Source organism: Rhinoraja longicauda, chromosome 9, assembly GCF_053455715.1.
Source record: "Rhinoraja longicauda isolate Sanriku21f chromosome 9, sRhiLon1.1, whole genome shotgun sequence".
Classification (NCBI taxonomy): domain Eukaryota; kingdom Metazoa; phylum Chordata; class Chondrichthyes; order Rajiformes; family Arhynchobatidae; genus Rhinoraja; species Rhinoraja longicauda.
Window position 1 is genome coordinate 52182213 of NC_135961.1, and position 16777 is coordinate 52198989.

At 45.9% G+C, this 16777-nt stretch overlaps 1 protein-coding gene across 1 annotated transcript in view; it reads right to left on the reverse strand.

The window, feature by feature from the left end:
* col12a1a (collagen, type XII, alpha 1a) overlaps positions 1-11335 on the reverse strand; it is a 241698-nt gene extending 230363 nt beyond the window's left edge. Inside the window, exon 1 of the mRNA XM_078405469.1 lies at positions 11222-11335. The gene's annotated coding sequence lies outside the window, so the exon portion shown is untranslated. The remainder of the gene's footprint in view (positions 1-11221) is intronic.
* Between the last annotated feature and the right edge of the window lie 5442 nt (positions 11336-16777).

A 16777-nucleotide genomic window follows, 5' to 3' on the forward strand; every position in this document is an offset into this window, starting at 1 on the left:
CTCTTGGTTTGTACCCAAGTCGCCAAGAATCCAGAAACATCCTCCTTGGCGTGGTTGCAAGCCAACTGAGGTGAGAAGAAACGTTTTCACCCAGTGAGTTGTGAATTTGTGGAATTCTCTGCCACAGAAGGCAGTGGAGGCCAATTCACTGGATGAGTTTAAATGAGTTAGATAGAGCTCTAGGGGCTAGTGGAATCAAGGGATATGGGAAGAAGGCAGGCACAGGTTACTGATTGTGGAGGATCAGCCATGATCACAATGAATGGCGGTGCTGGCTCGAAGGGCCAAATGGCTTCCTCCTGCACCTGTTTTCAATGTTTCTATGTTTCTATTAATTGGGAAAAGTCATTAGAACATAAAGTAGTTCATTTTTAGCTTCGTGTTGAAATGTTGTGAGATTAGGGCTATTTGACTGACTGGGATGTTTGGAACAGGAGCTCCTAAAATCAAGTCTCGGAGAAGATTTCCCGTTGGAATTTGGGCGTGAGGGCCAGTGACAACAGAAGAGAAGACCCCGTTTGATTCGTTTCCAGGAATCCCCAGGCATGTCCAACCGCACATTGATAAACAGTCTGCGACACTCATGCACTCATAGATTGGGGCCCAGTGGGAACAATTCCAAACCTTATTCCCTACAGTGCTGCAGAGAACAAGGGGAGAAGGTCCCAGAGGCACGGGAAACACAGTTAGGGGAAAGTCATGGAGGAACAGACCGAGACAGATGGAGCAACGCTGTGGATGGGGATTGGAGACAGTTAAAATTAAAGCCCTTGATGCCCAGCAGGAGCTTGTTGTGTATAAACCAACAACTTGGTTTTTTACATTGTAACAGTAACCACATGTTCAGCTACAAAGCGTGTTGGGACACCAAGATCGTTTGCGACACGGCAGGAATCTAGAACTTCCTTTATTCGTTATTGGTGATAACGTTGAGGGGGGGGGGGGGGGGGGAGAGGGAAGATATAATTCTGAGTGCAATGAAGAATGTTGTAGAGAAAGAGAGTGAACTCGTTGACATTAATGGGGAGGAAGATTGCTTGAGACCCCCAATTGAGGTAGTGATCTGGGGAACCCAAGGAACAGGACGTGCAGGAGGGGGCTCGCTTATCTTTGAGATGCGAGGGAATTTATTTTCCTGTGCTGATGAATCCATGCTGTATATTCAAGTTCTTAAGGGAATCTGTACGATATAGAGCATCCGAAACATCTTATGCAACATCAGATTGATGTAACCCATAACACTGTTTAAATTGCTGTTGGATTATTGTCGACCGACTGCAAAGAATTCTGCTTGATTTAACTTTTCAGCAGAACACAATCCAACTTTTAGCTCACCTGGGAACTGCCAAAGTGGAGTCATATGTTTGCACTGAAAGGTGAGAGGGGAGGGTCCAATGGGTTTATTTTTCTTCGCCTGGTTGCCATCTTTTGACAGAAATTGGAAAATGCAGTCTTCCTTTTGAAGACTTAACATTAGCAACATTCCCACCCCTTCTGCGCTCACACACGCGCCCCTGCGCGCACGCACACACACACACACACACACACACACATACACACACACACACACACACACACACACACACACACACACATACACACACACACACAGATACACACTTGCATGCATGCGCACACACTGATTTACTCCACATATTCTCACATACGAACCAATGCCATCAATCAAGCACACATTTAGTAACACTGGCAGCGCACATTTATACACTTTCGCTGCAGTCATAGAACAACACATTCATAGATGTCTAAATATGTATAGACAGCATACACCTATGCACAGCTTCCATAAAAGATACTCCAGTTAATGAACATGCATCTCCACAATCATACCGCCCCTATCATACCGACACACATATCACACAAGTATGCGCACATTTTCAGGCATGTTTAAACTCCCTATCTATCACTGTGAAAATTTGTGGAGATTAAGCTCAGGTTTCAGAGATTGTGCCGTGATAACTGCAAATAGCTTGTGGCTCTGGCTTATCACTTGCAAAAAGTATTGGAATTATGTGCTCAAGGTCATCCGTGAGATTTTGTACGTTCACCAGTGGCAAACTGACCGTCGAAGCCTGTTGTTGATACACTCCAAATAAGGTTAAAAACTGTATTCCTTTCACTGTCCTGTATTGGATAACGCATGCAGTATAATGACTCATTTCACAGTTTAAATGGCTGCAATCCACCAGACAACAAACCAACTGAATGCAAGATGCTGCCAAGTTTGAGCAAAGAATCTTCTCTTCCTCCTTCACATTATTCTCAACACGCACATACGTGCACACACTGATAAGCTCAACATATTTTCACGAACAACCCTTCACTATCAAGCACACATACACTAACACTGTAAGACACTCTCTTTTTGGAAAAAGCTGTTCCTTTCTTCTGAAGCCTTAACATTAGCAACATGCATGTCCCTTCCATGCTCATACGCGCGCGCCCACACACACACGCACGCACACACACGCATGCATGCACACAAAGACACACACGCACACACACACGCGCACAGGCACACACACACTCACGCACACACACAAAGGCACACGCACACACACGCGCACGCACATACACGCGCGCACACACACACACTAGACCCAGCCTTCTCCCACTTTTCCCTCTCTCAGTTGTCATCCGTGGCTCAGCTGTTAATTTTCTGTCGGTTTGTACTTTCACACAGATCTGTACCATACTAACATGCTCAAACACGCACATGCAAAGTATGCATGCCGATGCAAATGCGCACATCCACACATCCACACATATGTATAAACATACAAATACGTATGCACACCGACATAAACACGCACATTCACACATACATACACACTCGTGCAAAAACGCACATACCGCACCCAGCACACATACACTCACATGTGTACATATATTTAACATCCATAAACACACGCACTTACAACAGCAGGACACAAACTTACACCAACACACTTACACACACACCAATGCTCTCACACACAATCTCATGTCAACACACATGCAAGAGCACAGACACATGAGATTTACAGTCAAGCAACTGAATTCTGGTTAAGAACATGAATTGCACCTGATTCTAAAAACAGCACCGAAGGAGCGCTGGCTAGCGAGGCTGGAGGGGGATCCACCGCCGGGGATGTGCACACATTCTCGGTGTCCGAGCATGAGGTGAGGTGGGCTCTGACGCGTGTGAACACGAGGAAAGCTGGAGGCCCAGATGATATATCTAGGCGAGTACTAAAGTCTTGTGCTACTCAGCTTGCTCCAGTGCTCACCACAATATTCAACCTCTCCTTGGCAAAGTCCGTGGTCCCTGCATGCTTCAAAAGATCCATCATTGTACCGGTGCCAAAGAATGCCTCTCCAGCGTGCTTAAATGACTACCGACCGGTGGCCCTCACCTCGGTTGTCATGAAATGCTTTGAGAGGCTAGTCAAGAAGCACATCTGCGCCCTCCTTCCTCGCAACATGGACCCACTACAGTTCGCATACCGTCCGAACAGGTCCACGGATGATGCGGTCTCCCAGGTTCTACACACCGCTCTCTCTCATCTGGACAGCCAGGGGGGCTATGTGAGGATGCTGTTCATTGACTTTAGTTCAGCATTCAACACAATAGTCCCCAGCAGACTGGTTGAGAAGCTGCTGGAACTGGGGCTTAGCACCCCTCTGTGTGCCTGGGTCCTGGACTTTCTCACTGCCAGGCCCCAAGTGGTCAGGATGGGGGAACACACATCTAGCTCCCTCACCCTGAACATAGGATCCCCCCAGGGCTGCGTCCTTAGCCCCCTACTGTACTCCCTGTACACACATGACTGTGGGGCCAGGTTCAGCTCAAACTCCATCATCAAGTTTGCTGATGACACTGTGGTGGTGGGCCGGATCTCCAACAACGATGAGAAGGCCTACCGGGAGGAGGTGGCTGATCTGGCACTCTGGTGTCAGGACAATAGCCTCCTCTTGAATGTCACAAAAACAAAGGAGCTGATTGTGGACTTCAGAAGGGCTAAACATCCAAGGACGTACATGCCACTGGAGATAAATGGGTCTATTGTGGATAGGGTGAGCAGTTTTAAATACTTGGGAGTCCGCATCGCAGAGGATCTGACGTGGGCAACGCACATTGCCGCACTGGTGGGTAAGGCTAAGCAGCGCCTTTACCACCTTAGACAACTGAGGAAATTCAGTGTCTCTGAGGATCCTTCATTGCTTCTACTCTGGGGCTGTAGAGAGCATCCTGTCCGGCAACATTACAGTCTGGTTTGGGAACAGCTCTGCCCAGGACAGGATGGCCCTGCAGAGAGTAGTGCGTTCGGCAGAATGCACCATGGGAACTACACTCGTCCCCCTGCAGGACCTATACATCAGGAGGTGCAGATCCAGAGCAAGCAAGATCATGAGGGACCCCTGCCACCCCAGTAACGGACTGTTCCAGATGCTACGATCAGGCAAACGCCTCCGCTGTCACGCTGTGAAAACGGAGAGGATGAGACGGAACTTCTTCCCACAGGCCATCAGGACTGTCAACTTTTATAACCCCAGAGACTAAATTTTTGTCGACACTAATAGTAACTTATTAACTTTATTTATATGCTGTAACTGTAATTCTTTTTGTGCACAACCCGCAGGCATTGCCACTTTCATTTCACTGCACATCGTGTATGTGTATGTGACAAATAAATTTGACTTGACTTGACTTGACTTGACTTGATTCATCATCCTCCTCATTCTGATCTTAACTGCTGAAGCCAATTACAGTTCACATAGCTGCGGAGGGAATCTTAGACATTTTTGGCTGTACCGATTACCTGCTGATTAATAATCAGAGCAAGAGAAATATATAGCAAACTTCATAGGGCAGAGTGCGCCACAGCCTATTCCATCTAGAGTGCAGTCATAAGTTCAGAAGTAATAGGAGCAGAATTAGCCATGCGGCCCATCAAGTTTACTCTGGCTTAGCAACGAATTCCACAGAATCATCACCCTCTGACTAAAGGCATTCCTCCTTATCGCCTTCCTAAAGGAACGTCCTTTCATTCTGAGGCTATGACCTCTGGTCCCAGACTCTCCCACTAGTGGTAACATAGTCGCTGTTGCAATGCAGGAAGCGTGCCAGACAATGCGAGCACAGCAAGCTCCCAGAAGCAACAATGTGCCAATGAAGGGGAGACCAATTGATCACTCGTCCCGGGACGCCAGAACTCTCCTGTTCTTTTTACTCAAATAGACACAGGAGCTTTCCCATTCAATGAGGTTTACGTCTCACCTGACCCCACAGCTTGCCCTCGGCTCCGTTCGGCCTCGGGGAATCTGCTCAGGAACCCGCGACAGAACGGCACTGGTAGAGCCGCTGCCTCACAGCGCCAGAGACCCAGGTTTTCGACCCTGACCTCGGGTGCTATCTGCATGGAATTTGCATGCTCTCCCTGCGACTGGACGAGTTTACTCTGGGTGCTCCAGTTTCCTTCCACGTCCCAAAGACGTGCGGATTCGAAGGTTAACCGGCCCTGGTAAAGTGGCTCTAGTTTGTGGGGTGTGCGGGGACGGAAAGTGGTCTAACGTGGAACTAGTGTGAACTGGTGATCAAGGGACTCGGTGGGCCGAAGAGCCTGTTTCCATGCCGTATTTCTACTTTAAACAAATAAAGCTTTCCAGAAACTTCCACCCAGTGAGCCAAGAGCAGCTACTGAGGAGGCAGGGAGGAAAAAGTCAGTCACCAGCCATAAGCCCTTTAAACAAATAACAGCACGGGGAAGGCATGCCGAGGTAATGCTGTCATCGATGTAAAGCCCAAGCTCGGTTGATTGTAACACACACGGAAACGTTCAATGACTTTCAACCACAATGTGTAGGAAAAAAACCCTGCAGATGCTGGTTTTGTGTCTACCTTCGATTTCAACCACAATGTGGCCCGTGTAAGTGAGATTTCAAGTGCATTGCGCTTGAGGTATCGAGAAAGAGGCGGTTTAAATAAAGGCCGACATCCAGGTGAGACAGTGTCAGCGTCCCTGCTGTGTTTTTTGCACCTCCTGTTCGCGGGGGCAACGCAACGAGAAGGCATCGGTTCAAATTCTAAGAGACATGAGGGGCGGGGAGGGACGATAGGCTGAGTGGACTTGGACACGTTGGGAGAAAACAAGTAAAGGAGGAAACTCCTTCGGTGGCAGTGGAATCCGCTGTGATTTACGTTTTTGAATAGAAACAGGAAAAAATATCAAACTTCATCATGGGTCACCTGTCATGGTTTGCTGATAATATATGTATCCACCAAGAAGGGGCGCTAGGTTCTGAACACATTTAATCTCTGTACAATTGAAAACATTGGAAGTTTAAATCATTCATCTAGGGATAAAATAGAAACGTGGAAACATAGAAAATAGGCGCAGGAGGAGGCCATTCGGCCCTTCGAGCCAGCACCGCCATTCATTGTGATCACGACTGATCGTCCACAATCAATAACCTGTGCCTGCCTTCGCCCCATATCTCTTGATTCCACTAGAGCCTGGAGCTCTATCTAACTCTCTCTTAAATCCATCCAGTGATTTTGCCTCCACTGCCCTCTGTGGCAGAGAATTCCACAAATTCACAACTGTCTGGGTGAAAAAGTTCCTTCTCACCTCAGTTTTAAATTGCCCTCCCCCCCCCCCTTTATTCTAAGACTGTGGCCCCTGGTTCTGGACTCGCCCAACATAGGGAACATTTTTTAATCGTTCAGATCTTTAGCCAGGGCAGAATGTCATACATCAAAAACTTCGCCTGGGTTTTAGTGAGGGTGCTCACTAGTTGAGCCCGAAAATGCCCTACAAAACAGCGAAGCTCCTCCGTCTTTTGTGTTGGAGTCATCCCCGCCCGCCTCATCTGCACGGCGAGACTGTTAGAGTAGAGGGCAGGCGAATCTCCGTGGAAATCCGCGCGGAGCAAAATCGTTTTTTTCAGGGGTTGGAGGCCGACGAGCAAAGGGTGACGGAGGTAAATTTCCAAGAATGTTTGGGTAGCCTTGTGATCTACCTTTTCTTTTTGCAATAATGTGCAATTTACACTCCCGCCTGCGGTCCGGCGTGGAGGGAATTGCACGTGCGTGTTAACCAGACACAAGCTGTCATGGAAAATAAATAGTTCTTGGTACAGTCGGTTGGACGCTGTCAGTCCAGCTCACCAGGGATCACTCATACCGACCCCGTCTCCCCAACCCCCGTCTGGTGTCTGCACGACATTATCCTTCTGACATTACCGCTTCCGGCAGGTCACAGGGGAGATCCCTCGGGGACGGTGCGCTCCTCATGTTTCAGTCTCTGTCGATTCACCAGCTGCTCGCATTTCCTCCCAGTCTCTCAGAAGCCGAGGCGGGCGAATCAATCAGTGTATGAGGTCCCTCTCTTACACAAACCAACCACCCAGGTCCATAATGCTCGGCTTGAGTTTGGTTCGTTTCTGCATGGGGCAGACGAACAGATAGCGGGCCGAGCCACTGACCCCGGCCAAACGAGTGCAGCGCCGGGGGATATCAAACCAGCCCCAGCTACTTGCTGTGTAAGAAGGAACTGCAGATGCTGGTTTAAATCGAAGTTAGACGCAAAAAAGTTGGAGTAACTCAACGGGACAGGCAACATCTCTGGAGCACATTCCTTCTCTCCAGAGATGCTGCCTGTCCCACTGAGTTACTCCAGCTTTTTTTGTGACTATTCTCCCAGTTACTTGCTGCTCCGCGCTGACAACAATAGCCAATCAACCAAGAATATGCAGCTATCCCAGCCTACCAAAGCACGGTTCACGTACACCAGTGCGATTGAACGGGCGTTCGAGAGACCCGGATGAGAAGTGGCGGGTTACATTACCCGCTGCCTTTGTGGCTACAGGCATATAAGGGCGGCACGGTGGCGCAGCGGTAGAGTTGCTGCCTTACAGCGAATGCAGCGCCGGAGACTCAGGTTCTATCTTGACTACGGGCGCCGTCTGTACGGAGTTTGTACGTTCTCCCATGACCTGCGTGGGTTTTCTCCGAGATCTTCGGTTTCCTCCCACACTCCAAAGACGTACAGGTTTGTAGGTTAATTGGCTGGGCAAATGTAAAACATGTCCCTAGTGGGTGTAGGATAATGTTGATGTGTGGGGATCGCTGGGCGGTGCGGACCCGGTGGGCCGAAGGGCCTGTTTCTGCGCTGTATCTCCAAATCTAAAAATCTAAATATTCTGTCCCGTGGGAACTCACATTTCCGACTTGCGAACAGTTTACAGGGATGGACCTGCCCTGACATGGAAATCGCCTGAATAGTTTAATAAATGTAAGCGTCTATGTAATATCAGATCCGCCCTTCACCCTTTCCTCTTCACCTTCCCAACTCTCACTGAAACCATTTAATCATTGTCTTGTCTACAACATGGCGGGGTTCGAGAGAATGATATAAGCAGGGGCTCACCGGAGCGCCGCTCCGGCACCTCTGTAAAAATAAAGCCAAAATTTTCACTAGCGGGGAATTTAACCGCGGCCGCTCCGGCACCAGTGACAGCTCCGGCACCTAAAAAAATTAGCACTGCAACACTGGATAAAAAAGTGGTAGCTAACTCAGCGAAGCCACGAGGACTCAAGGGACTGCAGATGCTGGAATCCTGAGCAAAAATAAGACAAAGGCGCTTAGCGGGTCAACAGTATATGGTGAGGGGATGGACATGAGACGTTTCGGGTTGGGACCCTGCGACATTCTGAGCTATGAAGAAATTGAGTTTTGTCCACCTATCCAAATGGGCATATGTTTAGGGTGAGGGTGGTGTGCGGGCAGGGGAGATTTAGATGGGATCTGAGAAAGATTTTATTTCAGCCGAGAGGTGATTGGGGGGAGGGGGCGGGGGTTAACATCTGGAACGGCAATTCGAACAGATCTACAAGAAAAACGTTGCCTCGGGAAGGTAGCTAAATATCATCAAAGACCCACTCCACCCGTCATGAAGAAAGACACACGAGGACTAATAACTCCGGCTTCAAGAACAGCTTCTTTCCATCAACCGTCAGGCTTTTGAACCACCCAGTCTAATCTTAACCACAACCCTCGCACCACCGAACCCCCCACTCCGGACTTTGCACCACGGTAGTTTCTATACGCATATTTGTTTTTGCACTTTCATGGTCTGGTTTACGCAGAATAACTGGCCATTTATTGTATATTTATTTGTTCTTGTGTCTAACGTATCTGCAAAGGAGCAGCAAGAGAAGAATTTAAATGGAGTTAGACACAAAAAGCTGGAGTAACTCAACGGGTCAAACAGCATCTCTGCAGAAAAGCAATAGGTGACGTTTCGGGTCAGACTGAAGAAGTGTCTCGACCCGAAACGTCAGCTATCCCTTTACTCCAGAGATGCTGCTTGACCCGCTGAGTTACTCCAGCATTTTCTGTCTATCTTCGGCATAAATCAGCATCAGCATTTCCTTCCTACACAAGAATTTAATTGGAGTTTAGTTCATATCCGGTGTATATGACAACTAAACACGTTCGACTATTTTACAAGGCTGAGCCGCGTATGGGAACAACATACATAGACCAATGCCCAAATTCCAGCCTCGGGCTGCGCCTAGATATTCAACTGCTTATAGCCATCATTCCCCTTTTACGGAATCATGGAATGGGATCAGCACCGAGGGATTCCCATTCGGTTAGTCGACCCTAGATGCCCCAGTCCTCCGCCCTCTCCCTGCAGTCCGGGACTTAATTTCAGAGACCTCTCTGTTCCTAACCCTAACTTTTCGCTGCATGAAAACCTTTCCTGTGAAATAATTCCCCCAAAACATTCTAAACAATAAAGATAACAAACCAAACGCAATTTCCACTTTTTCCTGTGAAAGTCGGCGACGCACTCTAACTATTTTAGACGATACGTTTAAAAACTTCGAACTTTAAAAAAATGTGTCTTCGCAAATTCACTTTCAGAGTTCAGAGCCTGAGGCGAAGTTCAAAGTGGTGGCAGAGCTCCACCTGGCGGCCGACAGCGAGTCTGCGACTCGGCCGGTCCCATACACCAGGACACCGTTCAAAGAGCGCATAGAGAGGCATTGGTGGAACATTGTGGGGTCCTGGGAGCCCATAGAATCCCGGCCTGGCATGCAGCATACAATCAATCGCCCAAAGCACCGCGCGGTCCTGTGTATTTGCAACGCACACAAAGCACTCTCAGCCAATCCAGGACATCGCGCGGAATCTGAGATCGATTCGTGTAAATTTCTCCCTTCACAAAAAATAGTTTGAGTGGAAATAATTACTTTAAGACAATCCAGGTCACCCTTCGCCAATATGTATTAAAAGTGATTAAGTTGATATATCTTGAGAAATATTAATGTATAATCTTGTGAATAGGGGCAATGGTTTTATAGCGGACATTAATTTTTCTCCTTATTGATCTAGCTGTGCCTGTATATTCGTCTATTTCTGCCAATGATTGCAAAGGTGTATCTGTGTCTTCATATCTGCATGCATGGGATTGCGTATGTGTTTTCTGTGTCTGCGTGTTTGTCATACCTTTGTGAGAGTTTGGAAGTGTGCGCGACTCATTACCTGCAGATGAATCTAGATGTGACTGTATGAAACACAGAAGCTCAATCTAGTTAGTGGTGATGCCTTTATCTCGCTGCTCCGTCAGCTCACCCCAGGGGTAGCGGGTAACCCACCGAACGTCTGTCTGTGCTGCCCGTCGCACTCAGTCAAAGAATAGCCCTTGGATTCTAATCGAGGATAATGTTGATTCCGTTCTTGCTACATTTTAGCAAATGCTTTCCCAGGCTCCCCGCCAGTGATTTGGCTGCAATGGTTCCGAACCCATAGACAATTACACTGCGCGGCCCGGACCGTTGAACAAACGCAATCGTTCGTCTTAATCTATAAAATGCACAGACTACTTTGAAGTAACACAAGACAAGGCAGCGAAACCAACTCACTATTTTACTGCTTGCAACGCAATCCCGGCTGTAACCATTTTCCTAAAGAAAACCAATTGTACCGGTGCATTCAAAATTTTCCAACTCCATAAACGCAGTGTTTAAACAGACGTCCACCACATAATTGAAACTTAAATAAAGTGTTAAATATATATAAACCTGAACAGCGAATATCCAGGTATCCAGGGGAAAATAGCGAAATAAAGTTTGCAATAAACCATGCAAGAGAGAAATCCTTGTTGAAAATCGACAGCAGTAAAGTCTGGAGTTAAAGAGCCGAATGCAAACCTGTGCTGAGAGGGGAATCCTGCCGCGGTGGGAACTGCGCTGGGTTGCTGGACTGCCTTTGGGTCGCTGGGCTGGAGGGGAATCCTGGTGTTCCTAAATTGTTCCGAAGACTGTTCTCTCTCTCTCTCTCTCTCTCTCTCTCTCTCTCTATACGAGAGTGGGACGATCCTACCCAGGAAAGCCCAGCTTAATACCGACCTATTCCACAGCCCATGCAAGAGGAAAAAAAATGCAGCTTTCGTAAGGTGTTACGACATGGGTCTTGTGGAAGGAGAGGGGGAGGGGGGGGGGGCGAAGAGGGGAAAAAGAATGTCATGATGTGGTATATGTAATATCTGGTTTGTGCAATTGCTGCCAGCGCCTTGCATTCTTGTCTAACGTAACCGCATTCCATTTCTAATAAGATCATTTTTTTTTTAAAGAGGGGGGTCTGTCCAAAAAGTGAGACTCCAAAGGCACAGCTCCAAAGGTTTGACTCAGAAACAGAAGCATCCCGAATTACAACGAGTGAAACCTCACTGAAGCGAGAGCGCGCGAATGCTCTTTATTCTCTTTCTCCGCACTTCGACATTAATGGCACTTTGCTCAACGAAAATAATAGAGTGGAGTCTTGGTCAGGCGGACCGGTGGGGGGGAAGGGGAGCCGAGAGTCAACCTTTCAGGGGTGTTTGACCCGGCATCGGAATCGCAATTTAACAGACCGAGCTTATCTTTAAAACAATCTCAACCCTTTGTCTGCGAGAGCGCGCGGAACATAACGCCACTGTCCATCACCACAACTCCCCACCACCATTCCAACACTTTGTATGAAAGTGGAATAAAGTAGCAAATCTCCCATAATGCTATGGATAGCTGTGCATCGCTGGTTAAGGCAGTCGAGGGACTTTACAGGGTTTTTACGCCGTTTCTCAGGATCAAGGGTGACTTTGGTTTTGTGCTTTGTGTAGCCCATTGAAGCAAATGCAAGAACTACAGACTCTTCTCCACATTGAGTAGTCATGGGCACTCCTTGAATCTTTCCCTCCATCCACCTAGACATCTCTTCCCACGGCAGAGCTCTGACCAGTGTGCCTGCTTTAGGAATGTAATCCCAGACGTCAGCAACACAGGCATGCCCAAGGGAGCTGTCTAAATAAGGCTCCAGTGATAGTGATAGTTGCTTATCTCTCCTTGCCTTGGCAAAGTAGGAGCTTCAATCATTGACATTTTATGAAGAACCCTTTTCCTCACCAGAATGGATGAAAACGTCCGTTGCAGGGAAGATGAGCATTTTCCTCTTCATACCTTGATGGGTGGATGGTGTTAAGTAAAACAGAGTGTATCAGGAAAGGATGGTGGGGTGTGGGTGATAGAGGTACATCAGAGAATATAGTAAACTATTAACCAGGGTGTGCTATATTTAAGGAATAAAGTGTTCATAAAAAAACAGATAAATTGATGGTTCAATTAAAAACGTTTGCTGGTGGGTACCATTAACTTATGGTGACCAAATTACCAAAGGTAATTGAAAACCATGAGAATGAAGGATAGGGTTAAGTGGAGAGAAAATAAACCATTCCTGGAAATCAGAATGCTCGTATAACAAGAGCAGAAAATACAGATGAAAGGCTTCCTAACAACTATTCCTCTATTGGAGAGAGTGTAAACCATGAAATCAACAGAATAGGTACAATGCAGCTATTAAAAGTTTATTAATAATTGCACTGCAAAAACCAAACGAACAAAATTAGTTATTTGTTATTTGGGATATAGATGGCCTATCGAGGCCACACCAACCATTGATCACCTTTTCACATTAGTCCTTTAAAATCCCATTGACGCATCCACTCCGACACTCCAGGAGCAATTTATTAAGGCATACTACTCGAATAAACTTACATGTCCTTGGGATGTGAGAGGAAACCTGATCACCTGGAGGAAACCCTCAAGGTCACAGCGAGAACCTGCAAACTCCACACAGACAGCACCTGAGGTCAGAATTGAACTGGGGCTCTGGCGCTATGAGGCAGCAGCTCTACCAGATGTGTCGCTGTGCCACCTATTTTGATAGACAATTTCAAATATATTGAAACAGCTTCCTAAAATATTGTTCAAAGAAAACCAAAACAATGGAAAGGCTATTTTACAATTGGTATTGTGTAATGATGTTGGATCAATGATACGCATCAGGAACATATTAACAAAGGTACATTGAGAAATTAGATGGTCAAATCTGATAATAGGTAAGCAGTGACAATAATTTGTAACACAATGAAAATGCGTTAGTCAAATCAAAAATAAGTCAATTGGAAACTAATTAGTCATAGATAACAAGAGAAATGAAGGACAAATGAAGTAATAAATGCAAGAATGCTGCCAAGAAGAGTTGTAGAAAGTAAACAGGACTTTAGAAAATATAAAAGTACACTTAAGAGACTACTAAATAAATGTAAATACTAGATCAAATCATCAAGGAAGATTAAATAGTTTATGAGTATAATTTTATATGGAATTTAGCCAAAGTTGACATTGTATTTTAAAATTGAGAAATTATAATGGGAGAGGGCAAACAAATATGTAGTACTTTGCAGTAAAGTACACAAAATAGGAACAAAAAACAATGAGAAGTAATGAGAATGAAGAAGTATTGGAGAAATGAATAGTACTTTGGATCTTCTACAGTTCTTCAGTGTCTTCAATGGTCCATAATGATCAAAGAGCTACAAATATATACACTAAAGAAGAGAGAAAGCAAGGATTTAAAGACCTGTCAAACCAATATCAACTAAGATAAAATGCTGGAAAATAATGTAACAGGATTCTTATGAAATCAAGGCATGATCAAGCAATGCTTTATGAATGGATAAGCTGGTGATAAATGGAACCCCACAGATAGCTGGAGTAAACTTCTTGCTGCCCTACTTCTGAGAAGAACTCTATCCCATGATGCATCTTCCTTTGTCCAGCAACCAAGGAGCCTTCTCAGTAACTTTGACCTCAACTGTGTTGATTCCATTTCCCATACAACATTTGCTCTCCTTCCACCAACCCCCCCTCCCCCCTCCGCCCCCCCCCCCCCCCCCATCCTTCCAGAACCATGGTAAGTTCCCCTTATCTCCAACACCTTGAGCTTACCAGCCTGTACATTCAACAGATAATTCTCCAATATCACTGGCCTCTGCCGTGTGATCCCACTACCAGATACCACCCTTGCCTATCCTTTTCAACATTTCAAAACAACTATTCACTTAGGACTGTTTTGGTTCACTCTTCAATCTCCACCAATAACTTTTTCCCCTTCCCATTCTCTCCGCAGAGCCATTGGAGACAGTTCTCTCCCCCGGACGATTGTGGAGGCTAGATCAGTGGAGGCAGAAACAGTTTTGAAAAATCGGAGAATCGGGGCTGCAGGGACAGAAGAGGAAGAGGAATTGAGGCCTGGGGCAGATCAGCCTCAAACAAACTTAATTAAGCAGGCAGGTGAGATTTGAACCTGTCACTTTCACACGATGAGGATTGTGCGTTGGTGATTGGGCTTGACACTACCAGTGGACGGAGATGCCCCAAGGCCTTCCACAACTTCATCAACTGTTCATCAACACCAGAAAGTTTAAACACTTCAGTCACATTCATTTCCAAAGCTTAGTTCCAATCAATTCCATGAATTCCCCAGGGTTCGGCTAATTAACCTGGAAATGTGAGTTCAAATCTCACCTGGTACCTTGAGAACCTGAACGCAGTTAAAAGAAACTGGAAATAAAGTAAAACTGGTATATTATAAATTACTGAAAAGCCATCATTTTATTGGAGATGGACACAAAAACAGACGTGGGTTTATACAGGCATTCATTTCTTTCAATTTAATTTCTTTAAATTCACTATCAGCATCAGAGTATCACAGGCAAGGCCACTGTTTGATGCCCATCCCTAACCGACCTTGAGAAGGTGTGGGTGAGCTGCCTCCTTGAACCACTACAGTCCTTCTGACGATGGTGCTCCCACAGTCCAGTTGAAGAAAGTTTTTGGACTCGGACGCAGTGATGATGAAGGACGCCGACATATTTCCAAGTCATTAGACACATATATATGCACTCAGGCACAGACATGTGAACATACTTCCGTACACATGGAATTTCCTGAGCACAGAAGGTTGTTGGACCTCACAATAGATTGCATAGTGTGCGGTTGCGATAGAGAATGTTCCCTTTTTTTGATTGCTTGACCTGTCGGAAAATACAGGGCTCCTGGGAGTGAAGACGGATTTATTGCCAGATTTCTTTAAAGAAAGCTAATTGCAATTTTTGGAACCACCATATTTGGACTTGAGCTTGTGGACTATGATTAATTTTAATTGGTCTAGAAAAGAGCAGCCTTTCACACAGTGAAGATACTGCACACTCCCAAAAGAGAACCATTAGCTCACCGCACAACTGGGATTAGACCTGTGATTCTGTTGATCTGCATGGGTTCAGTGTTAATGAGCTTCAGTTCCTTTGTTGGAGAGCAGTGAGAGGCGGTGATTTTATCCATCCCGCTGATTGTTCTTAGAAGCCAAATTTTACTACTGTCCTCTTGGCTGCTTTTAATATTTAACCATTCCAACTTTCCCTTAAAGTCACGGGGTTCCAATAAATCTAATCAAGTGTTCCTGTTCCAAAAATAAATCAATGAAATAAGTGTGAGTTTCTCTTAAAAAAATAAGACTTGGGTGCAAAAATAACTTGTAATCCTCTACCCTGGTGAAGGTTCCATCCCCAAGAGACCTGTTATCACTTTTGGTTCTCATACAGCATTAAGGAGTGGAGTAACCTGGATTTCTGTCGCATTGGACCTGCTCAGGATGGAGCTAAATCATTTCTGAGGCAAAAAAAGTACCTTTGAAATGTAATTACTGTAGTATTGATGGAGATGTGGTGGCCAAACTATGCACAGCAAGCTTCTACATACAGGAACAAGATAACGAATATCACATGTTGTTGATTGTTTTGATTTGTCTCTGGATCATGTTGTTCCAAATGCTAAATTTTAAAGAAGTCAGAATTTCAGTTTCCACCCGATCAATGTCATTCCCTTTGTCCTCTCCACCCCTTCCCCCTCTCTGATGGATCCTTTTGCTGAAACATGTTTCTCCCTCCAGATACTGTTTGACCTGCATGATGCTTTCAGCATTTCTGTGTTTTATTTGGATTTCCAAGTATCTGCGGCTCTTTGATCCATTTGTATTCAGATGTTTAACAGTGGTACATCTTTTGTACTTTCTTTTTGTCTTCTCTTTCTGTAGATCATGTGGAGGAATGACTTCAACAGAGTGCAGAATCCACCTGGCACTTGGAGAGGTGTTCTTCATCTTGGCTTCACCTGGATGAGGTCTGTATATTCTTGACACATGGACACAGACCCCTGAGTGCCATCACAGATGTGCAGTTCACTGTGTGCAGTTCTGATCACCCAATTACAGGCAGGCAGATCTGCTCCCCATATTGCATGAAGGATGTAGACGATCTGGAGAGAGGGCCGAGAGGTTACTGGAATGCTGTCTAAATTAGAGGGTATTAGCTATAAGGAGAGGTTGAACGA